This window comes from Podarcis gaigeae, assembly GCF_964106915.1.
Source record: "Podarcis gaigeae genome assembly, chromosome: 17".
NCBI lineage: Eukaryota > Metazoa > Chordata > Lepidosauria > Squamata > Lacertidae > Podarcis > Podarcis gaigeae.
The window spans coordinates 26672610-26696918 of record NC_139694.1 but is presented as its reverse complement, the minus strand read 5'-3'; the positions used below and the strand labels follow the sequence as shown (position 1 = coordinate 26696918).

General features: G+C 46.0%; 1 long non-coding RNA gene across 1 annotated transcript in view; it reads right to left on the bottom strand.

The window, feature by feature from the left end:
- LOC310835228 overlaps window positions 1–20758 on the bottom strand; it is a 104629-nt gene extending 83871 nt beyond the window's left edge. Inside the window, exon 1 of the long non-coding RNA XR_014559434.1 lies at window positions 20462–20758. This is a non-coding gene — a long non-coding RNA (uncharacterized lncRNA). The remainder of the gene's footprint in view (window positions 1–20461) is intronic.
- Window positions 20759–24309: the final 3551 nt, after the last annotated feature.

Here is a 24309-nt window from a genome sequence, read left to right as displayed (position 1 = left end):
GGCTACAAGGGGAAGATGATCACTAGATTGTACATTCTCGATCTTAAAGGTGGAAATGCACTTAAGTAGATCCCTGGAGACCAACAGGTAATCGAGGACGCTGTTTGATTTAACGCCCAGGTGGGTAAAATCCCCAGGAATGTCAGGGAGACATGTGCCATTTAAGGGGACCAGATTTAAACGGATGGCCATTTGATAGAGGAGTACTCCAGCCTCATTTGCTCTGTGGTCTTTAGAAGTTCTCCTCATGATATGTTCCAGATCATAATTATCAAGGTTTGGAGTAACCCACCATTTGGCTTTGGTCAGCGAGTCCCAGTTTGCTGCTGTGCAGGCGTTAAAATCGCCACCTATTATGGCCGGAGTATTAGGAAACTTAACATAGCATGAGAGCAGATGCTCTTCTAGCGAGCCCCATTTAGAGCCAAGTTCGGGGGAATAACCCCCAGGTGGCAAGTAGACATTTGTAACTAGAAGTGAGATCTTTTCCCCCGCAATCAGCCCGGTAAGGGTGTAAGGAGGCAAGGCCTGAACTAGGGTAAGTTTAGAATGTAGGTTGAGGGAGATGCCTATTATTAGGCCCCCTTTAGGGCGGCCTCCTTTCAGGGAGGGGCAGCTCCTCAGGGTAAGAGTCTGTTTTGAGGAAAGAGCTTAATCTCTCCAGATGAGACAGGGTGAAAGGTGAAAGGTGTTTGCATTGCCTGCTCCTGTGCCTACAAATTTCATCCACTTCTTCCAAAACAGAAAAAAGAGCCATAGCCATTTTTAGATTCCCTGTAAGACACAGCCTCCACGGGGATCCAGCAGATCACACGCCATCTCACATGCTTCCTGCCCCCCAATGACCCATTTGGTAGGTTCCATTGGCTACCACCACTTAAGATGATGGTGATGATAGGTTTCTACCTGCTATTGGGGCACTTCTCAACCACAGTAGGGGCTCTCATCAAGAGCAGAACCTGGTGGAGCCAGGCAGGGGTAAGATAAGGAACATGTCTTCCCCAGCCAAACGCCACCCAGCACGGCAGATCAGGGGGATAGATTGCTCTGTAATTTATATTACTATTACACTGGGAGGGATGCAAGTGATGCTGTGGGTTAAACCACAGAGCCAAGGACTTGCTGATCAGGAGGTCGGCTGTTCGAATCCCCACGACGAGGTGAGCTCCCATTGCTCGGTCCCTGCTCCTGCCAATCTAGCAGTTCGAAAGCACGTCAAAATGCAAGTAGATAAATAGGTACCGCTCGGGCGGGAAGGTAAACGGCGTTTCCGTGCGCTGGTCTGGTTTGCCAGAAGTGGCTTAGTCATGCTGGCCACATGACCCAGAAGCTGTACGCCGGCTCCATCGGCCAATAAAGCGAGATGAGCGCCGCAACCCCAGAGTCGGCCACGACTGGACCTAATGGTCAGGGGTCCCTTTACCTTTACCTTTATTACACTGGGAAAAGCTATACTTCTGTTTTATATAGAGTGGTTCAGAACCCAGATCACAGATCAAAGCACAAAGCAACTCAGAATTATTTCTTAAAACACACACACACACACACACAAAGATACAAGGAAAATCTTGGGATCTATGCAGAGTGCCAGTGATCTCACCCTCAGGATTATGGGTGTCCATTGCTGTAACACATACGTGTGAGGTCACATGCACACGCCTGCACATAGTGTGCATGACATCACACACACTACATGCAGGCCTGTGTCTGTGTGACATCCACGTTTCGGTGGCCAGCAGGGATTACTCCTTTTCCTCTTCCTATCCACAGCAAAGGAGACACCCTTTTCCATGGGGAGGGGCTTTGGCTCGAAGGCAGACACTGCTTCCATGTCTGAGCCCCCACGGAAATGAGTGCCTTGCTTGCTGGCCGTGGAAGGCGGAGGTGAACTGCTCTCTCAGAGGCAGCACCGCTGCCGCCTGCTAGCTGTTTCTGTTGACTTTGTGGGTTCCCAGCCCCCAGAATTACATGGTTTGTGCAGGATGTCTGGAGTTATCCCCTATGGTGCCAGCACCTGTTTGGTTTTTTACTGAATCACATGGAAGTATCAGTAAAACAAGAGAATAAGGAGTAAATGTCATATAATAATGGAAACAAAAACACGTCAGCACTAAGAGAATCCTGAGGGAAAGCGAGGATTCATACTAATGGCCAAATTGAAATATTATTTACAGGTGCATGAACGAAAGCAACAAATTAACTTCCCATCAAACAGGAAGATCTTTTACTGAATAGTATAAAAGCATTGCATCCTCAGTGAAAAGGAGGCTTTGAAATACTCTCAAGTCCAAGCATAGGATGAACTGATTACAGGAAAATATTTCATAGGAAATTATTTGCCACTGTTCGGCACACAATTTTTGTTTTATTCTTTCCCTTAGTTCATATTTATACAATATAAATATTTACAAATATAATATAATTGTTATATATTTGATGTGTGCACATGTGTGTTGGGTGGGGAATGTTGCAGGGAATTAATTTGAACTAATAGTCAAGTGTGGGGGATCACAAGCAGTTTGTCAAGAAACAGGAGATCTGTAGCTGTCAGGAAACAAATGCTCATTTATCACTCCTCCCTTCTGAAAAAAGAGATAACTCTCCATTTTAAGCTTTCTGACTCACACTTGTATTCCTTTGCCAATAGTGCCTACATGAGAGTTTCTTCTTCAAAAGATTAAATACACACGGGACACATTAGTATGTCCATAAAAGGTCAGGTTCTGTGCATGAATTTCGAAGGTTTGCACTATTTGCAGACAGCATCACAGAGAAACACAGAATTACTCAAGGAGGAAGGCTGACTATCTACATACAAAGTAAGGAGGAACACGTTTTTAGGGACATCTCCACTCTCATTTTGTTGCAAAGAATGGCACAGAAACAAAGTTATAGGTGCATCTAGTCTTAGTGCTCTAGCAATGCCCCAAGTCACTGTTTCCCAATCGTGGGTCTGCAGCTATTTTTGGACTACAACTTCCATCATCCCTAGCTAGCAAGACCAGTGGTCAGGGATGGTGGAAACTGTAGTCTGAAAACAGCTGTAGACCCAAGGTTGTCCTAAGTGTTATCTGTCATCACAAATTTGTCCCATTGGTCTCCATGGCATATAACATCAATTAACACTGGGATGCACCTATTAAAAGATGCACTATGGATTCGAACCACAATGAAGGTGAACTATATATGAAATATCAGCTGACTTTGAGCATATGGGTTTTTGGGAGGTGGGAGCCAAGAGAGGGGACAACTGTCTCTCATTATTTGCCAGCGACCTGGGCACCATAGCATTTTCCCACCATTTAACATATAATAAATAGGCTGTTGCTAAATAAATGACCATTTTTCACTCCAGCAAATGCTACCTTCCCTTAGACTCTTACCCAATCACCAAGCACAATGCAACTGAATGGAACAACAAAATAATCTGATACAAAATATACAGCTACAGGCATTGATGAGCACCAAAACAAAAACAAAAACATTTTAAGGATAACTTTTTATTTACACTTCAAATATTTTTTTAAACCAGACCCCCAAGCTGTTGTTCTAGCATAGAAGATGGAAGATGTAGCAATGTGCTGGTTTCTTTAAAGGAACAGCAGCTGCCATGCTATATAGATCTGTTGCTTCTTGAAGCAGCTGTCCAGCTGGCTAGAACAACAAGAGCTGTTTGGCAGTGTAATGGACTCCCTTGGGAAGTTGTGGACTCTCTTTCATTGCAGAGGTTGAATAGCCATCTGTCTTGGGTGCTTTAGCTGAGATTCCTGGATTGCAGGGGGTTGGTCTAGATGACTCTTGGGGTCCCACCAACTCTACAGTTCTATGATTCCATGAAAGTGTATGCCATAATAAATTTCTTTGCTAGCCTTCAAGGGTTGACAAGTCACTTTTGTTTTTGCTAAAAAAGACTTAATCAACTGCTCTTTTGGAAGTAGCAGCACATGTTTTACAACACAGGGATTCTGACAAATGGCAAAATAGATGAGCCAAATAATTAATATTAGCTTTCGAAGAAAGAAAAACCAAACAGACCAATAGGCAATACTGAAATTAACATTTCATTGGCTGAGAACAAATTGTTGTATAGCTGCAAAATGCAAACACACTACCAGGCCTCCATGGGGACATTTCTAAATCATTAGATTTTTTTTTTTTTTAAAAAAAGCATTTTTCCAGTTCCTCCTCTACAGTCCTATACATGTCTACTCAAAAGCATATCCTGTGGAGTTCAATGCAGCATGTTCCCAGGTTAGTGGGTACAGGTTTGTAGCCCCAGTGAATAAAATACACCAGTAAAAGGCTCAAACTGCAGCAACAAGGTTTTATGGAGTTATCCCAGGGGGTAAGAGAAAACTGGTCCTAAAGCTCCTAATAGCTGAAAGCAAAGCTTGAAGTGTTGCTATTTTAACTGAATTAATAGCAGGTTTTAAGATAATTCAGCAGCACTGAAGCACATAGCAATTGGGCTCTTTCCTGGGTATTGTATGTCAGGAACCTTTAGTTTCATCTTGCACTGCACTCATTTGGGATGGACTAAAGGCCCCCACAAGGTCCCTTTTCAACTTAAGATTCTATAAGGTGCGGCTCCAATTCGCTCCAATTCAAAGCAATGATTCCTTGCTGAACATGAGAACTATATATTCACACCTCTCTTGATTTTCAAGATGTTAGGTAAAGGTAAAGGGACCCCTAACCATTAGGTCCAATTGTGGCCAACTCTGGGGTTGCAACGCTCATCTCGCTTTATTGGCTGAGGGAGCCGGCGTACAGCTTCTGGGTCATGTGGCCAGCATGACTAAGCCGCTTCTGGTGAACCAGAGCAGCGCAAGGAAACTGGACTTCTCTGCGACCCATCCCCTCTGCAGGGAGGTGGGACCAATTCGGATGGTCCGCCCCCGCCACTTAATGGATCCAAATGGTTTCCAGAGAGTGGTAGGGGATGCTTTATCCCATGTTGATGGCCTTTCAGCTGATTCCCTGGTGGCCCGCTGGAATGCGGAGTTAACCAGGGCTATTGACTGTTTGGCTCCGAAGCGCCCTCTCCGATTGCATGGAGCCCGGAGAGCCCTGTGGTTTTCCACGGATCTGAGGGCAATGAAACAATCGTTGAGATGGCTAGAGCGCCGGTGGCGGATAACTCATTCCGAATCTGACCGGACACAGGTTAGAGCTCAACGTCGAGCCTACCAAGTGGCGATAGCGACGGCGAAGAAGAATTTCTTCACCGCCTCTATTGCATCTGCAGAAAACAGCAGCAGGAGACTTTTTCAGGTGGTTCACAATTTAGCGGAACCACCTGTAACATTGGGGCCCAGTACGGGCCACATATTCTCCTGCAATGATTTTGCAAAGTTTTTTGCAGATAAAATCGCTCAGATTCGGGAAGAAGTAGACTCCACCGTGGGAGCAGGGCCGGGGCGGGAGAGTGCTAGAGTTCTGTCTAGTCAAGTTGAGTAGGATCAATTCCAATCTGTTACCTCCGAGGATGTGGACAGGCTGCTTGGACGAGTGAAACCAACCACCTGTCTCCTGGATCCTTGCCCATCCTGGCTTATAAAAGCTAGCCGGGAAGGACTGGGCGATGGGCTTCGTGGGGTGGTGAATGCTTCCCTCCATGAGGGAGCCTTCCCAGACCCACTGAAAGAGGCGGTTATTAAACCGCTTCTTAAAAAAACATCTTTAGATGCGGCCACAATGGCCAACTATCGCCCAGTCTCAAATCTTCCATTCTTGGACAAGGTGATTGAGCAAGCGGTTGCCGAACAACTCCAGGCACGCCTGGAAGAAGCGGACCATTTGGATCCCTTCCAGTCGGGATTCAGGCCTCATCATGGGACTGAAACTGCCTTGGTCGCACTGGTTGATGATCTCCGGCGGGCTAGGGACAAAGGTGAGAGCTGTTTCCTAGTTCTGCTGGATCTCTCAGCGGCGTTTGATACCATCGACCATAACATCCTTCTGGACCGTCTTGAGGGGCTGGGAGCTGGGGGCACTGTCCTACAGTGGTTCCGCTCCTTCCTCCTGGGCCGTGTTCAGAAAGTGGTGGTGTGGGATGAGTGTTCAGACCCCTGGGCTCTCACTTGTGGGGTGCCTCAGGGTTCTGTCCTCTCCCCCATGCTTTTCAACATTTACATGCAGCTGCTGAGAGAGATCATCAGGAGGTTTGGGCTGGGTGTTCATCAGTATGCAGATGATACCCAGCTCTACCTCTCTTTTAAATCAGAACCTGTGAGGGCAGTGAAGGTCCTGTGTGAGTGTCTGGAGGCAGTTGGAGGATGGATGGCGGCTAACAGATTGAGGTTGAATCCTGACAAGACAGAAGTACTGCTTCTGGGGGACAGGAGGCGGGCAGGTGTGGAGGATTCCCTGGTCCTGAATGGGGTAACTGTGCCCCTGAAGGACCAGGTGCACAGCCTGGGAGTCATTTTGGACTCACAGCTGTCCATGGAGGCACAGGTCAAATCTGTGTCCAGGGCAGCTGTTTACCAGCTCCATCTGGTACGTAGGCTGAGACCCTATCTGCCTGCGGACTGTCTCGCCAGAGTGGTGCATGCTCTGGTTATCTCCCACGGCCGCCGAGACCATATAACAACGGTCTTGAAAGACCTACATTGGCTCCCAGTATGTTTCCGAGCACAATTCAAAGTGTTGGTGCTGACCTTTAAAGCCCTAAACGGCCTCGGTCCAGTATACCTGAAGGAGCGTCTCCACCCCCATCACTCTGCCCGGACGCTGAGGTCCAGCGCCGAGGGCCTTCTGGCGGTTCCCTCATTGCAAGAAGCAAAGCTACAGGGAACCAGGCAGAGGGCCTTCTCGGTAGTGGCGCCCACCCTGTGGAACGCCCTTCCAGCAGATGTCAAAGCGATAAACAACTACCTGACATTCAGAAGACATCTTAAGGCAGCCCTGTTCAGGGAAGTTTTTAACGTGTGATATTTTATTGTATTTTTGGTTTTTATGGAAGCCGCCCAGAGTGGCTGGGGAGGCCCAGCCAGATGGGCGGGGTATAAATAATAAATTATTATTATTATTATTATTATTATTATTATTATTATTATTATTATTTACCTTCACCGCCGGAGTGGTACCTATTTATCTACTTGCACTTTGAGGTGCTTTCAAACTGCTAGGTTGGCAGGAGCAGGGACCGGGCAACGGGAGCTCACCCCATCGCGGGGATTCGAACCGCCGACCTTCTGATCAGCAAGTCCTTGGCTCTGTGGTTAAACCCACAGCAAGCATCAAAGCATGAGGGTTACACGGAAGTCTCAGTTATAACGGGGAAAGTTAAGGCTGTGACACTAGTTAGCCTAGTTAAAGCCTTTTCATGAAAAGATGTCCTTGGTGAACCAGGCTGCACAGTTTTATGGAACTGTTAATAATTTTAATATGTGGACTTATAAAAAAAATAGGTGGGTTGCAGGTCGCATTCCATTGCCCTTCTCTCTAAGGATGGTGCCTCTCAAGACATAATCCAATAAATAAAAATGATTTATCCTGTGGTACCATTATTTTATTCATATGCAAATTTATTAAATCAAAAATTATAAAAAGACATCCTGCACAAACTAAATTTTTATCAGTATCTGTAGTGGCATCCATTCAGTTATCTATTCCTCCAAAGAAGGGGATTCAAAGCAACACTTACAGAAATCCTAGATAACATTAAGAAAAATCAAGCCTAGACTATTCTGATAGTTCCTTTCCTTGTTTGGTCTACTTCTTTTTCAAACTTCAAGTAATCTGTGCATGTTTTATCTTTACCTGACTATTCCTCACAACAACTATGCAAGCAAGACCAGTTTTATTTTTTTCTATATCACACCCAGGGAATTGAGCATGAAAGAATCACTACTTGCCCAAAGTAAGATTTGAACTGGGAGCTTTGGGCATCACACCATAACTGTTTTGCTACAACATCACTCTTAAGCAAGTTCACACTTTATTTTTTTTATCTCCTTAACCATGGCAATGCCAGATCACACGTTTCCATCTGTGTGGTCTTTGCTTGATACATTTGTCAAACAGACAAGTTAAATAATGGGTCGATTCTTCTCACCTGGTACTTGACATTGCAAACTCATTGTACTGTAACTTTGCAATGCCGCGTTAGGGGTAAGGATTGTAGACTGCCGTGTATTAGAATAGTGGTGGGAGTAAAACAGCAGATACATCAATTGAAGGTGCTCCATCTGTCTTTGTCAAGAATCCAACATCTGCTCCAAGTTTAAAATGTTAAAATAGCAAATTACCCATCATCCCATGATTGGCTGATGGCTTTTCTCGTCAGGCAGCACCATGGTTCAGTTCCATTCCACCCTCAACAAATACAGGAAAGGAATGTACATCAATATTCATTTACAGGGCTATTGACAGTACTCTATCACCCCCAAACCTTCTTTGCATGTTTTTCCTTGGGGAGCTGTCAAGATAGTCTCCATCTGTGACTTGCTCTTCATTACTCCAGCCTCCAAGGTCCAAATACAAGCTCCATATGTTCCTTCTGAGCCAATAGTTCCTTTGTGATTCATCATATCTGTCATACTAAGCTCTGCTTCAAGCCTTTGAAGGATCAATAAGAGCTTTTTCAAGCGCCACATGTGTGATAGGCATTCTCAGAGTTGACTTCATTCTTAGGAACCAAACACATGACCCATTTTTTGTGTGCAAACTTTTAATACATAAACTGTGCATAATTGGATAGCTATCCTTGCGCTTATCTCAATAGTTGCTTGCTTTGTCATTTATCCTGACACAATAGGCTCTTTGCTCTGCTTTTGGCCAAACAGCACAATTCCCTGAATGAAATGGTGAAGAGGGAGCTTGTCCCAAGTACCACAATAGTCAAGGTTGGCTAAAGAGGGGAAGATGGCAAAAATGGAATATCCTTCAGAACAGGACTGCATCCATTATGCCCATGGAAGATATGATGCCCTAAATTCCCTGTTAAGTACATTATTAGTGAAAGTACGTAATATTCTGCACAGCCTGTGTATTATTTTCCTATTGAAGCAATTGCCCACAACTATAGCTTTGTCCTTAATGAGTAGGTGAAGTATGAACACTGCATATAATCACACACAATCCAAAATTAAAACCTTTGAAAAAATAGAAGAGATTTTAAAAATGTCTTGCTGAATAAAAGACTGGTTACGAAAGAGACTCTCACAAATGACCAGGAATGTGTTCTTTGTACTCCAGTTTGTACACCTTATAAAAGAGAAACATGGGGACAAGGCTTGGGCTTGCATCACTGCTAACACAAACGTAGCATTTTGTGTAAAGCAACAATGACATGCATACCTTTATGTACAAATAACGTTTGGGCACATGATCTATAAGAAGAAGAAGAGTTTGGATTTGATATCCCACTTTATCACTACCTGAAGGAGTCTCAAAGCAGCCAACATTCTCCTTTCCCTTCTTCCCCCACAACAAACACTCTGTGAAGTGAGTGGGGCTGAGAGACTTCAAAGAAGTGTGACTAGCCCAAGGTCACCCAGCAGCTGCATGCGGAGGAGCGGAGACGCAAACCCGGTTCACCAGATTACGAGTCCACCACTCTTAACCACTACACCACACTGGCTCTATACACAACTTTGTCTGGGAAGGGTTACTTCTGGCTTTCGCCACTCGCACATGCACAGAAGCACAAAATGGCGTCACGCGCATGCACAGAAGTGGCGAATCGCAACCCACGCGTGCACAGGCACGCCGCTGCAGGTTGCTCTCTTTTCATGTTGTGAATGGGCCTCCGGAACGGATCCCGTTCGCAACCAGAGGTACCACTGTATGTTAAAAGACAAAGTTACCTACTTGTAGAAACTGCTGCAACAAATACGGATAGTAGCGGCACCTCACCTATGAAACCACTGAACATGTGTGTCTTACTCCTTGGAAGTGAACTAGGTGCACCTGGCATCAAAGGTTACAGAAAGGTATTTTAACTTTAATACGGGCATTCAAAATTCTGTAGTGACGGAGGGTGGTTCTTGAAGATGACAAGCATTTTGTGACTCAGTCCTGCTGATCCTGTCAACAATATTCCCAGTGATTATCATTGAGCCCAATCCTCAATGCGCTTTGAGCCACCGAAGAAGACTACAGGGAAACAAGGCATTCAGTGACCATTCAGTCTACCTGACTTTATTCAATCCTGAGGTTCCTGCTTACTCACTCTAAAAAAACACACACAAAAAACCTCCTTAGTTTTCTATGCTTGTAATCTCAATTGTATGTACCTACATGCACTCGGAGTTTTTGGCTGGTCCTATTTACTCAAGCCAAAAACTGTGCTCATTCCACCTGCCAGCTGTATGACGTCAATAATCTCCACCCAACAGCAAAGGAATCTCTGGCAACATTTCTTGTGGAAAAGGGAGGAGCAGGCCATTCAGGATTTAGCCCATGTTCATAGGGGAGGCTTACAGACCCCTTCTTCATCTCTTTTTCTCCTCTTCTTGTGATTAAAAAAAGGAGGCGATTGTGTCAGGCTTTACAGGGAGTTAGGGCTCAGCAGTATGTGGAAAATCGAGATGGAGAGCATGCTTGAAACCACTTTCACCAGCTATCCTCCCAACATTGAAGCTGCATGGAGGACCTCCACCTGCCTCTGCCACTTCAAAGTTTGCAGGAAGGCTTTCCACTCATCACACTCACCAGAGTGGCAGTGCCACACTTGTTACGATGAGTGTTATTTGTAGAAGCCTGCACACCGAATGACGGAATGGCTTTTTAACACAGCGCTAACTCAAAAAGTGTGGGACACGAGTGGCGCTGTGGGTTAAACAACAGAGCCTAGGACTTGCCGATCAGAAGGTCGGCGGTTTGAATCCCCGCGATGGGGTTAGCTCCCGTTGCTCGGTCCTTGCTCCTGCCAACCTAGCAGTTCGAAAGCATGTCAAAGTGCAAGTAGATAAATAGTTACCACTCCGGCGGGAAGGTAAACGGTGTTTCAGTGCGCTGCTCTGGTTTGCCAGAAGCAGCTTAGTCATGCTGGCCACATGACCCGGATGTTGTACGCCGGCTCCCTCGGCCTATAGAGCGAGATGAGCGCACAACCCCAGAGTCGGTCACGAATGGACCTAATGCGCAGGGGTCCCTTTACCAGAATCTAGACAAAAAAAATAATACACCATCTCTCTCTCTCCCTCTCTCTCTCCCTCTCTCTCACACACACATAACACAGACAAACTTCTCCAACAATAAAAGTCTCATATTTACATAGGTTGAAACAGAGGTATTCTTGACGATCAGGTAGCATGACCCAGCTGTGCACCAGCTGTTTCTTCTTCAGCACTTAAGACAGCTTGGAGCAAACCCTTTCCCTTCTGAAGTATGCACCGAAGTTTTCAAACTCCATGCTGGACCAAGCATTTGCTATTTTCCCAAAGGAAGGCTACCACCCGTTGTCAGAAGGAAAGTTAAGTATTTGTGTTTTTAATTGCACACTGCAAAAACCAAAAGCAGATTTTAAAAGTGAACAAATGTGACATTTTAGCCGCACTAATTAAAGCTTTTGGCCATACAAATGAGAACTGCCTCTACCTTACCCACCAGCCAACTATCGATTTGAGATTTTAAGGTTCAGATCCTGAAGCCTCCCTGGTGTTCTCCATGCTCACAAGCTTCCAACTGTCCTAGCAGCACAGTAATACATTTTTTTAAAAAAATAAAATAAAATTCTAAACATATTTTGATGATGCAGTTAGCAACCAGGCAGAGTGGTCATGTTTTACTACCTTTTCACATCTTATTACTTAAGATGTGGCATTTCGCCCATGCAATCCGACACTGTTCTCAAGAAGTGTAACCTTACATTAAGAAGTATATCAAAGCGATCGGATTTAATTATGTTTTTTTTAAAAAATGATAATCTGGAGATGACTCGAAAACAAATAAGAGTAACCAGGAGGGGCGGATTCTCACACTAGCTTCACTTTCAGTTTTGAGAAAACAAGAAAAGTTAATTAAATTAGATTTGTTTGTGCCCCATTGCATCTGCAGGATATTCTACAGCCCCCAGCCCCCCCCCAGCTAAGCTATGATCCATTTCCCTGAAGCAACATCTGGGCAGCGGAGATTCCATGACTAAGCAGAGGGAACTACCTTGTAGAGAATACTAAAATGACATCAAGTACGTGTAAATTATACCCATGGGAAACACAATGACACAACCCAGCTCAACATTCTGCTTTCAAGAAATGAAAAACTCATTTGAAAACAAAACAGGAGAGGCTACAGGAGTACTTGATACCCTGGAAGAAGAAGAAATTCCTCCTCACAAGAGGATAACTAAGAATCACGGCCCATAATATTTACTGCAGCCTGCACAGTTTATAATAAATACCATGCAACCTTCACTTCCCTGGGATTATAAAACTAACTTCATCTTTTAGATGTCCAGTGCGTTTTATTAGGAAAAGTAAACCTTACATCCAAATAGCCCCTATTTAGGAATCACAATTCCCCTTTCAATTTAAAAACCAGATTGTGCAGAGCCTCCACAAACAGAACAAGAGAAAAATTATGGGGCTCTCCTGCCCCCAGAATGACTGCACTAGATATATTATATATATATATATATATATATATATGGCTAACTCCTGCCCCCAGAATGACTGCACTAGATATATTATATATATATATATATATATATATATATATATATATATATATATATATATGCAGGTTTTGGTGTCCTCGGGTGTCTTCCCGTGTAAAAGTTGGGGTGTCTAGGCGACGTTTCGACGAGGTCTCACTCGTCATCTTCAGGCTGGTGCTTTCGGCTTCTTGTTACTGGAACAGAGCGGGATCTCAATGTTTGAGTTCCTATAAATACTGTAGAGGGGGTGTGGTGTCTAGCCTCCAATGTTCTGGGCAGAGAGGAAGTTCCCAGGCTAGTGTGCCTTTTCTTCTTTTGTTCCTTAATTACTTGAGAGATACCTTGAGTGATTTCTTGAGTGATATCCTGAGTACCACTTAGGTGGGTCATTAGGTGTGGATTAGTTGCTAAAGTCTTTGTGTCTTGACCTCTTGAACTTTGTGAAGAGTTTTCCTGAGAAGATGGCTGTATTGCACTTAGTTGTGCTTTGGCTTGGCTTCGTGTATAGGGGCGAGCTGTGGTTTTGTGGCTTGTGTCAGCCAGATCTGTGTAGGGATTGCAGGGGGGTGCAGCATCCGGAGGTGCCACCATGGATTGGCTACTGGATGGTGTCAGTAATTCATCTGTGGAGAGGGTCTGGGTTTGGGTCTGGTGTGGTTGATTGACCAAAACCTGCATTCCTGTACCCGTGAAAATCTACGAAAGCATATATATATATATATATATATATATATATATATATATGCTTTCGTAGATTTTCACGGGTACAGGAATGCAGGTTTTGGTGTCCTCGGGTGTCTTCCCGTGTAAAAGTTGGGGTGTCTAGGCGACGTTTCGACGAGGTCTCACTCGTCATCTTCAGGCTGGTGCTTTCGGCTTCTTGTTACTGGAACAGAGCGGGATCTCAATGTTTGAGTTCCTATAAATACTGTAGAGGGGGTGTGGTGTCTAGCCTCCAATGTTCTGGGCAGAGAGGAAGTTCCCAGGTTAGTGTGCCTTTTCTTCTTTTGTTCCTTAATTACTTGAGAGGTACCTTGAGTGATTTCTATATATATGGCTAACACTTGTATCTTGTCTTTCTTCCAAGAAATTCAATGCAGCATACATGTCCCCCCGCCACCTTCTGTTTTATCACACAACAACCTTGTGAGGAAGGCACGGCTGAAAGTTAAGCTTTATCAAAGGCCTGGGTTAACAGATACCATCTTAACCTAATGCCAGAAGCCCAATAGTGTAGGGACCAATTGTACCTCCAGGCGGAGTAAATTCCACAGCTGGGGCACCTCTACAGAGAAGACTCACATCTGCACCTGCTAGCGGTACAGCAACAAGAAGTTTGCCTTTGTTGATCTCAGGGGCTGGGTGAACTGCTGTTACAACATGAGCACGATCTCAGATTTCCATAACCCTTTGCTGTCTCTCAGGACAAACACAGTTGTCACGCTGATCACTACAGTGTTACCTTGGTTTAAGAACAGCTTAGTTTATGAACAACTTTGGATTAATAACGCTGTCTGAACATGTTTCGCTTCCTGTTGAGTGTAAATTGAGTCCCCCGCTGCTATAGGAAAGCACGCCTTGGTTTAAGAACGCTTTGGTTTAAGAACAGACTTCCGGAATGGATTTAGTTTGTAAACCGTAGTACCTCGGCTTAAGAACTTAATTCATTCTGGAAATCCGTTCTTAACCTGAAACTGTTCTTAACCTGAGGTACCACTTTAGCTAATGGGGCCTCCGGCTGCCGCTGCGCCGTCGGAGCACGATTTCTGTTCTCATCCTGAAGCAAAGTTCTTAACCCGAGGTACTATTTCTGGGTTAGCGGAGACTGTAACCTGAAGCGCCTGTAACCCGAGGTACCACTGTACTTCATTTTTACCAGGCTGTATGCATTGTAATTGGGGAGTGGCAGCAACAATTACAAATTTCCCTCAAATGCAACTAATACAATATTAAATACTAGGGACTGCCACACCTGCTCACCTTCCCCTTTGCTGACACCGCCTTCCCCCACCCCAGGCCAACCCCTCCTCCCTTTATACCTGTTCATTTATAATAATAATAATAATAATAATTTATTATTTATACCCCGCCCATCTGGCTGGGCCTCCCCAACCACTCTGGGCGGCTTCCACAAAAACAAAAAATACAATAAGATGTCACATGTTAAAAACTTCCCTGAACAGGGCTGCCTTAAGATGTCTTCTGAATGTCAGGTAGTTGTTTATCGCTTTGACATCTGCTGGAAGGGCATTCCACAGGGCGGGCGTCACTACCGAGAAGGCGCTCTGCCTGGTTCCCTGTAGCTTTGCTTCTCGCAATGAGGGAACCGCCAGAAGGTCCTCGGCGCTGGACCTCAGCGTCCGGGCAGAATGATGGGGGTGGAGACACTCCTTCAGGTATACTGGACCGAGGCCGTTTAGGGCTTTAAAGGTCAGCACCAACACTTTGAATTGTGCTCGGAAACATACTGGGAGCCAATGTAGCCATTTACACCTCACCCGCCCCCCTCACACCTTGCCCCAACCCCTTTTAAAGGAGAGAGAGCTGCTTCAGAGAACAGTTTGGTAAAACCACGCTCTGAAGTGCCCCCTACTTCTATTAAACAGTTTGCATGGGCTGCCTGCCCATCCACATTGCTGTTCCACTTACCTGCCTGCCCCTATGCCATCATTTGGAAGCTACACAGACTACAGAGTGATAACAGCCTTGCGCATATATATATATTTGTATATAGATGTTTTCAACAACAGTACCGGTACCTACTTGCGGAACAGTGATTTTTCTGTTTGCCTCAGTAAACCTGTAGTTGAGCTTTTCCTCTACTTGGCTGATCATTGAAAAAGAGAGAGTGAGTTCTCAGGAGACCCTACTGCTGTGTATAATGATTTGGTACCCCCTAAGATACATGAGGGGGGGCGCAGGTGGCACTGTGGTCTAAACCACTGAGTCTTGGGCTTGTGGACTGGAAGGTTGGCGGTTCGAATCCCCGTGACAGTGTGAGCTCCCATTGTTCGGTCCCTGCTCCTGCCAACCTAGCAGTTCGAAAGCACGTCAAAGTGCAAGTAGATAAATAGGTACCGCTCCGCCAGGAAGGTAAACGGCGTTTCCGTGCGCTGCTCTGGTTTCTCCAGAAGCGGCTTAGTCATGCTGGCCACATGACTCAGAAAAACTGTCTGCAGACAAATGCCAGCTCCCTTGGCCAGTAAAGCCAGATGAGCACCTCAACCCCTGAGTTGTTCGCGACTGGACTTAAGTGTCAGGGGTCCTTTACCTTTAAGATACATGACAACAATATGGGATGCCAATACAGAGAAGGCCCTGCTTTGTAACTGTTGAACTTGCTCTCCAGTACTTTATAGCTGGACAGAACAACCCAATGTGGGGTAGGTATGGGACATTCCATGGCAGAAGCATCATGACCCCAGAGGAACTAGGGCAGGCATCCCCAAACTCGGCCCTCCAGATGTTTTAGGACTACAACTCCCATCATCCCTAGCTAACAGCAGTGGTCAGGGATGATGGGAATTGTAGTCCCAAAACATCTGGAGGGCTGAGTTTGGGGTTGCCTGAACTAGAGACAACAGGAATAGAGCACTTTATCCATGTTGAGCGGGGGTTTGGTCCCACACCTATATTTTATTTTTTAAAAAAATAATAATTATACGTTTATTTTAATTGACTCCTGCTGAGCTTGTGCTAGAAAGATAGAAGGGGAAAGGGACAGCTCTTTGCCTTCTTTTGACCATCCCGTGCCACTCCATCCCTTTCTTTAATATTTTTTCCTCTCACTGGTTCCCCATGAAAGAAAAACCAGTATGCCAGCTCTAGGCCTTTCCCAGTATTCCATGGTTGTGTCCAAGGAAGTGGGGGATTTGGATTCAGCAAATGCAAAGCCTTCCCCCAATGTGCCCCCTTCTCTCTCTCTCTCTGCTCTTGGAGCACTGAGAGTGATATACCTTTCCACAGGTGGTACAGAAAGGCAGGTGAGGGTGAACCTCTTCACCAGCAAAGAAGGAGATCTGCTGTATCCCATGCCCCTTTGGGTGTCCCCCAGAGGGACAGGACATCTGTTTGTGTCCTTATATATCAAAGCTTAGAAATGTATATATTTTTACCTAGTCTTCCTTGGTAAATTACTGCACAGGGAAGGTTTTCTGGTGGCAGAACTGGGGTGGTTCATTTAAGGCATCAACAGCATAGCTTTACTGTGCATTCTTTTACTGTTCGTTATTCAAAGTCAGTGTTTCATAGTTTTTACAAATGTTTGTGCCTTTTCGCTAGTTTTCCCCCCAGTTTTGTTGACACTGTATTTGTTGTTAAGAAAAAACAGGAAAACACTGAAGCAGATACAATGTAAGCTTGGCTGACGTTTATCATCAGTGGGATAAACTGACTCTAAATTGACTTTAGACCTAGAGTCAATGCAGTACCAGGGGGCTCATATCTTGGGTCCAAAATTAAGACAGAATTCCTTGTAAAAGAGCTTGGAAACCTACTTCCATGTAATATGGAGCAATTCAGACTCAAAGCTAGAAAATCAATCGTGTCACTAGCCATGCAACACTGCATTCTTAACAACTCTACTAACCTCCCCTCCAACATTCAATTTCCATTTATAACCTGTGCACCAAAATGCAATCATGGCTTGCTGATAAATGTAATTGTTCAGTATACTGAATTTTTAGGTTTTAGCTGTTATTATTGCAGCCAAACTGGCAAACTATCCAAGAAAGTTTTGAGAACTGTGTGTGCTTTCAGCTTTACACAAGTGGCAAAAAATATTTTTAAGAATTAAAAGGGGGCAGAAAGGGGAAAGGGGTTATGGAGAAAATGATTTTGACAATCCCACCCACCATTGAAACCAATGGGTTTTGACTTTACTCAATTTTGGCTATACACATGATCCCCAGAACATAGCCCCCACATAAGTTGCAGGCCTACTGTATTTAAGATGGCAGAGTCAGCAATCTATTGGTGTACTTCTAGGAAGAGAATGTGACCTATATTTAAAACAAAGGACAAAAATAGAATCTGGCAGAATTCACACTAGGGGTTTTATTTTGGAACTCTGGGGACTGGGATACGCCAAATTTATGATTCTTGTGGTACAGGCAGAGAAAGCAGCCCATCTCCATTTACACAGTGGCATTTGCAAAGACTGTATTTGAAATTCAGAGGATGCTGGCATAATCCAGCCTGGCGCAACCCACCAAGATATAGGTACTTTTGGCATATTGAATAATAAAACATTTTCAATGACACTGGGAAAAGTGAAGTGGCATTGAAATGTGTTTATATTTTTAAAATGTTTATTTTTGAAATTTTCAGGTTTCATTGTTTCCAAAGAAAACCAGCTAATCTGGCAACACCTCCTGTTTTTGACATCAGTTTCAAGTTCTGCTGTTAGCTGCTGGACACAAAACGAGTCCTGTTTCTTCCCTTCCACTTTCCAGCCACTTCAGCCCTTGCTGGGTCTAAAGAGAAGGTAATTTACCTGCTTTGCTAAATTCGCTCAAGTGAGATAGACACACAGCTCTATCCTCAACACTCATTTGCAGCAAAAAAAGTGGCAAGTTTCCCTGAAATGCTACACCAGATTCTGCAGTTTTTGAAACTTCTGCTTCTAACTGAAGAGGATAACCATATCCTGAATTCAGGCATTAAACACATGCAGACAGAAAGCCAGTTTTCAAAATTAAAAACCAACAACTTTGCTATCACTTATTTGCACCCAGAAACCAAGATGCAGGAACTGGACAGAGTCTCTAAAACTCCTCTGTAAACACCTGAGAAGAAGACACTGTACACAGCAGAAATTAACCCCTTATTAGCATCTCTGCAAGAAACCAAAGGGGTGATCCGCAAGTCCAAAGAAGAGGACACTTCCTTGAAGTTCACATGTCATGTTCTGATAGTTCAAAGCTCCCTGGAAATGCCATGTCCTGGAACAAAAAGGTCAGCTATTTTAAAACAACTTTAAGAACCATCTCCTAAAAGCAAATGACACCTGTCAGTCTCAGCTTGGAGTCATCCTGAGAAGCAAAAGCACACAGTTTTTGAAGCCACCAGAGATGCAGCAAATCTTGTCCTGTCCCAAACTTCAGGTTCCCAAGACACTCTGTATCATAGGAGCCAACTCCTAGGGGCCAATGGACCTTCACCCCCCCCAAAAAAACATATATTTGAGGAGCTCACCCTCCCAAAAAAGTTGATGGGTATTTCCATTGAAACTGTGTGTGTGCACTGCATTATGTGATCGATTATGCAGTGCGGAGCTTGCGTGGCCCTCCAACATTTTATTCAAGCTGGCACCCCTGCCTATTATTACAATTCCTGATACCATGGGCATAGCTGGGGAGGCAGCTGCCCCCCAAATCAAGTAAATAAATAAAAATACTTAACTAACTGACCAATTGTGTAGCAAGTAACTCAGTTTTGTGTCCGTCCCCCCATAAAACCTTCCCTCCATGGCTACACTCATGCCTGACAGTGCACAGCAGTATGGGGCCAAAGAGATCCCTCACTTTAAGAGGGACCCCAGGGCCGGATTTCAGTTTGATGAGGCCCTAAGCTACGGAAGGTAATGGGGCCCTTCATATGTCCAGCTGTCCTTTGTCCACAACAATTTGTCACTGTTCTTTGTGTTGAATATATGCTATATGGAATTTATGGACCTCATAGGTATCTAAAGCCATATGCACATAACAAATAGGAGCTGACACAACAAAAAACACTGTTGCTGTATGTACGTTTTATTTTATTTGTTTTTTATCTTAGATGTTGGAAATATACACCCAGTTTTTTTTTCCTTTAAATATTTTGGAGCCCCCAAGAGAGAGGGGTCCTAAGCTATAGCTTGTTTAGCTTATAGGTAAATCAGGCACAGGAACGCAGGTAGTGCTAGGGACGTGGGTGGTGCTGTGGGTTAAACCACAGAGCCTAGGACTTGCCGATTAGAAGGTTGGTGGTTTGAATTCCCGCGACGGGGTGAGCTCCCGTTGCTTGGTCCCTGCTCCTGCCAACCTAGCAGTTTGAAAGCACGTCAAAGTGCAAGTAGATAAATAGGTACCGCTCCGGCGGGAAGGTAAACGGCGTTTCCATGTGCTGCTCTGGTTCACCAGAAGCGGCTTAGTCATGCTGGCCACATGACCTGGAAGATGTACGCCGGCTCCCTCGGCCAATAAAGCGAGATGAGCGTCGCAACTCCAGAGTCGGTCACGACTGGACCTAATGGTCAGATGTCCCTTTACCTTTACATAAGCTAAGGTAATAGGGCCCTTTCTATGTCCAGCTGTCCTTTGTCAACAACAATTTGTCACTGTTTTTTGTGTTGAATATATGCTATATGGTAATTTATGTACCTAACAGGTATCTAAAGCCATTTGCACATAACAAATAGGAGCTTTCACAGCACAAAACACTGTTACCGTATGTAGGTTTTATTCTATTTGTTTTTTATCTTATATGTTGGAAATGTACATCCAAGTTTATTTTCCTTTAAATTTTTTTGGGGCCCCAAGAGAATGGGGTCCTAAGCTATAGCCTGTTTAGCTTATACGTAAATCAGGCACTGATCAGTAGCAAGCAAGCAAGGGCAGTTACAGGCAAGAAACGCATCCTGGCCCCTCTTACTCACACAGAGACGTCTTTCCTGAAGAGGAAAGCTCGCCCGTGCGCGCAGGAGCCTCTGCTGGCCTCAGGCAACCCCTGCTCCGCGCCCGCGCGCATCCACACGTGCGTGTCCACCTGTCGTTCGCCCGACAGGGGGCTCCCCGCGCTAACAACCTAGCCGAGGGGAGAAACAGAGGGAAGAAGGGAGAGGAGGAGAGGGAGACGGGACGCGGCTTCTCTTACCTGGGGAGCCGAGCCCAGGAGCCACAAGCTGACGGAGAAGAACACGGGCGCGGCGACTAAACTCCAGGCGCGCTGCTGCCCCGCCGGCGCTGCCATGGCCCTCGTCCTCCTCAGCTGCGAGGGCGGGAAAAACAAAGAGCGCGAGGAGGAGGAGGAGGAGGAGGAGGCGCGCAAGCTCCGCGCCCGGCTCGGTCGCCCCCCTCTCGTCCGCTCCACCTCCCGCTTAATGCCTCCTGAAGAGGCTCGCCCCGTCGGCGGCTCCTCGCTTCGCAGCCAGGCGTCCCCGGGGAGCTCCGCGCCGGGGCGCTTGCTTGCTTGAGCGGGACATGGGCGAAGGGGGCGAGCGAAACGGAGGAGCTCGGCGGGGCAGGAGCGGGTGGCGGGGCCGCGGCTGCTGCTGCTCCTCCCTCCTCACTTCCTCGGTGGACGGCTGAGGGGAGCGGGGCTGCTTTCGACGCCGGCTTCTCCGCCTCAGGGTTTCAGGCGCCGGGCTCCCTCGAGGCACTTGGCTCCTCAATTTGTGAGGCGTTTTCGCCGAGCGGGCGGGCGGGCGGGCTGGCGTCGGTGTGGGGAGAAGGGCCTCGCCCTACCTTCCCCGCCTTAAAGAGACACCGCGGCTTTCCCCTGAGGGCATTCCTCGGCGCGCCGGACCCGCCGGGGGCGTCCGCACAAGCGCGCGCCCACTTGGCGAAGTCGGAACCGGAGCGCAGCCGGCGGGCGCCTCGACGCGCGCGCAAAAGCGCAGGCTCACGCGGCGATCCTGCGCGCGTCGACTATCCGAGCAGAAGAGCCACGCACTGCGCTGGGTTTTCCCGGATGGTGCAGGATCAGACCGCACGTGCACGGCATGGGTATTGGGGGCTACTTCACCCAAGCGCAACCCGAATGCATGCCAGCTTAGCTTACAGTCAGCCCCGTGATTTTGAAATGCTAAATGCTACACAGGGTTGCCATATTTTGAAGAACCAAAAAAGCAGGACGCGCTAGTCGACTTCTACCTTTGACTATGCATCGCTGTGACAACTCTATCCCTGGAAAAAGGAGGATGTGTCCTGGGAAAAGAGGACACATGGCAAGCCTAGTTCTGGCAAAATACAAGACAGGGAGGGGCATTGGAAGGTGATTTTTTCCCCCATCTAGTGATGAAGTGACTTCAAAGCAATCAACTGGAGTCAACTCCTAGGGGCTGAGATACCTTCTCTCCCCGCCCCATTAAAAAATTGAGGGGGCCAGGGTCTCCCAAAGTTGATGTGCATTGCCATTCAAATAGTGTGCATGCACCGTGTCATGTGATTGATAATGCAGGAAGGGCTTACCTGCCCCCCCCATATTTTATTCAATGCTACTCAGAAGTCCCACAATGCTACCACTTAGGCTGGATCTATACAGCTACAAAAAACGCTATTAAAAACGCTATAGGAAAAGAAGAAGAAAAAAGCTTCCAAGGCAATCTGCCATTGACTTTGGATTCTGCCGTATAGCACCATCTGGGGTCACATTTTATAGAAGAGGTTTATAATGTTATAAATTGACTTGTGTAGCTGAGTCATAGATAGATATGACAGTAGGGCTGCCATATGTCCAGATTTCCCCTGACATTACCAGGATTTCAAAAGCGGAATTGATGTCCTGGGCAGGGGGCAATTTCCACAAGGTGACGCTTTTCCCTGGATCTTAGGCAAGTCAGTTTCAGTGGTTTCCTTTAGAAAAGCTCAACAACTTTCGGGGTGTCCTGGTTTATACTTTTTGAAATATGGCAACCCTATGTGACAGGAAAGAATAACCTAATAGAAGACTCTGCATCAGATAGCTATTAAAAGCACAACAGCAGAAACCTATAGCTCTTGTTCAGTACAGTGGTACCTCGGGTTAAGAACTTAATTCGTCCTGAAACTGTTTTTAACCTGAAGCACCACTTTAGCTAATGGGGCCTCACGCTGCCGCCGCACGATTTCTGTTCTCATCCTGAAGCAAAGTTCTTAAACCTAGGTACTATATCTGGGTTAGCTGAGTCTGTAACCTGAAGCGTCTGTAACCTGTTACCACTGTAGTGCCTGCCACTAAGTATTTTTTCTAGATTCATTCCCCCCACCCCCACCTTATCCCAATCCTATAAAGATCACCCCCACACCAATGCACAGTATGATGCACAGAGAGGTAGTGATAGACTGACAAATGAGGCAGGGTGAAGCAGCCGCCTCAGGTGGCGGAAGTGCAAGAGGTGGCACCCCCTTGGGGGGCCCTCCCACCCCACCACTTCCGCTGCCACCAGAGAAGCAACCCAGGCAAGGGAGGCTTTGGCAGCTGTACATCACCCAAGCGCCCGCCCGCTACTCAGTGTTGCCCTAGGAGTGAGGGAAGACCAGACGCAAAGGTCTCCAAAACAGTTCCCTCTCACCAGGTTTTGACAAGAGGGGGGCATCATGATGCCCTTGTGGCAGTGGCATGCGGGGGAATTTTTCATAGGGGAACAGTTGCCAGGAGTTCAGCCTATACTCAAGTAGGACCCTGGTAGAGACACATACCCAACTGGCATGTTCCCTCCCTCCTGGTTGATCGTTCGGGAGCTTCAAAAGCTTTCTTCAGCCCAAACATCACAGCGACCGATGCCAACCGACACTGGCACACTTAGGGATCCGCAGAGTTTGCGCAACTTGCGTGACAGACCTCAGCAACTCAGCATTTTGGCTAATCTACTTTATTTACATAGAAACACATACGGAGCATGGCTCCCTCTCTCTCTAGCATCAGACAGCAAAGAGAAAAAGGACAAAGGACAACAGTCCCACTTTCAGGAACACAGTAACACAAACATCCTGTCTCCGTCACTTCCCACTCTGTGGAGTCAAAACATACGCCATCATGTGATAGACAACAATCCCATAACTGCAGTCATGGAGCAGGAATTCTAACAACAGTTAGGCCAGAAGTGCCAGCTTGCAAGGGGGATTGGGAGGCGACGTTGAATGCACAGGCATCACACCTCCCTCCCTAAGCTGGGCAGAAGCTTCCTAGGGCTTTGGGAAGGATACTTTAATACTCAGGAACATTTAGAGGACTAGCTAGCCTAATCCCCCTAGTCCACTAACTTCACGCTACTGCCTTATGGAGTTTGCCCCCACCCCGGCCTGGTAGTGAAGCTTAGCAAAGGCTTTTGCCCTTTCAGAGCCTCACACCCCATTGTGGGGGTGGCACCCAGACATTTTGCTTCAGGTACCATAACATCTTGGGCCGCCCCTGAGTTATAGCATAACAATGTATACACAGGGAAATTGAGAATCCTCACAGTAGAGTCCAAAGTAATATCACATTTTGCAAGCAAGGGCAGCCTCGTTTATTCAGAAATTCTTTGGGGGCATTGATACTTCACAACAACTGTGACTTCAGAGGAAGAGAAGCGTTGCTTAAGGAAGAGACATCCTACAGATTTGGATCGTTAGATTTTCAGATAAAGAATGAACAACGGGAGTTGTCATCTTTGGTATGCTGGTAAATGCATTACCGATGCATCAAACATGACCTTGTCTGACATTCAGTATGAAAATAGCTTATTTTTCCATACTGCGTAGTGAAAACTAGACTTTATATATTTTAATATCAAGGCACCAATCCCAAGAATGCTTGCCTGTGAGTAAGTGCCATTGTGCTTTACTTGAGAAAGCAAACATTGGAACGGATTGCCTTGGTGCTGACAGTCAGACAGAATGTCAGCCGTTTTCTACAGGTCATGATCCAGTAACTTGCAACCTAGCACAGAAAGAAGGCAAGTCTAGTTTTCCTGCTATGGAGCTACAGAATGGTGCAAAAGGTTTCACCTGCTTAATTTTGTGTTTCAGGCTGCTGCTAAA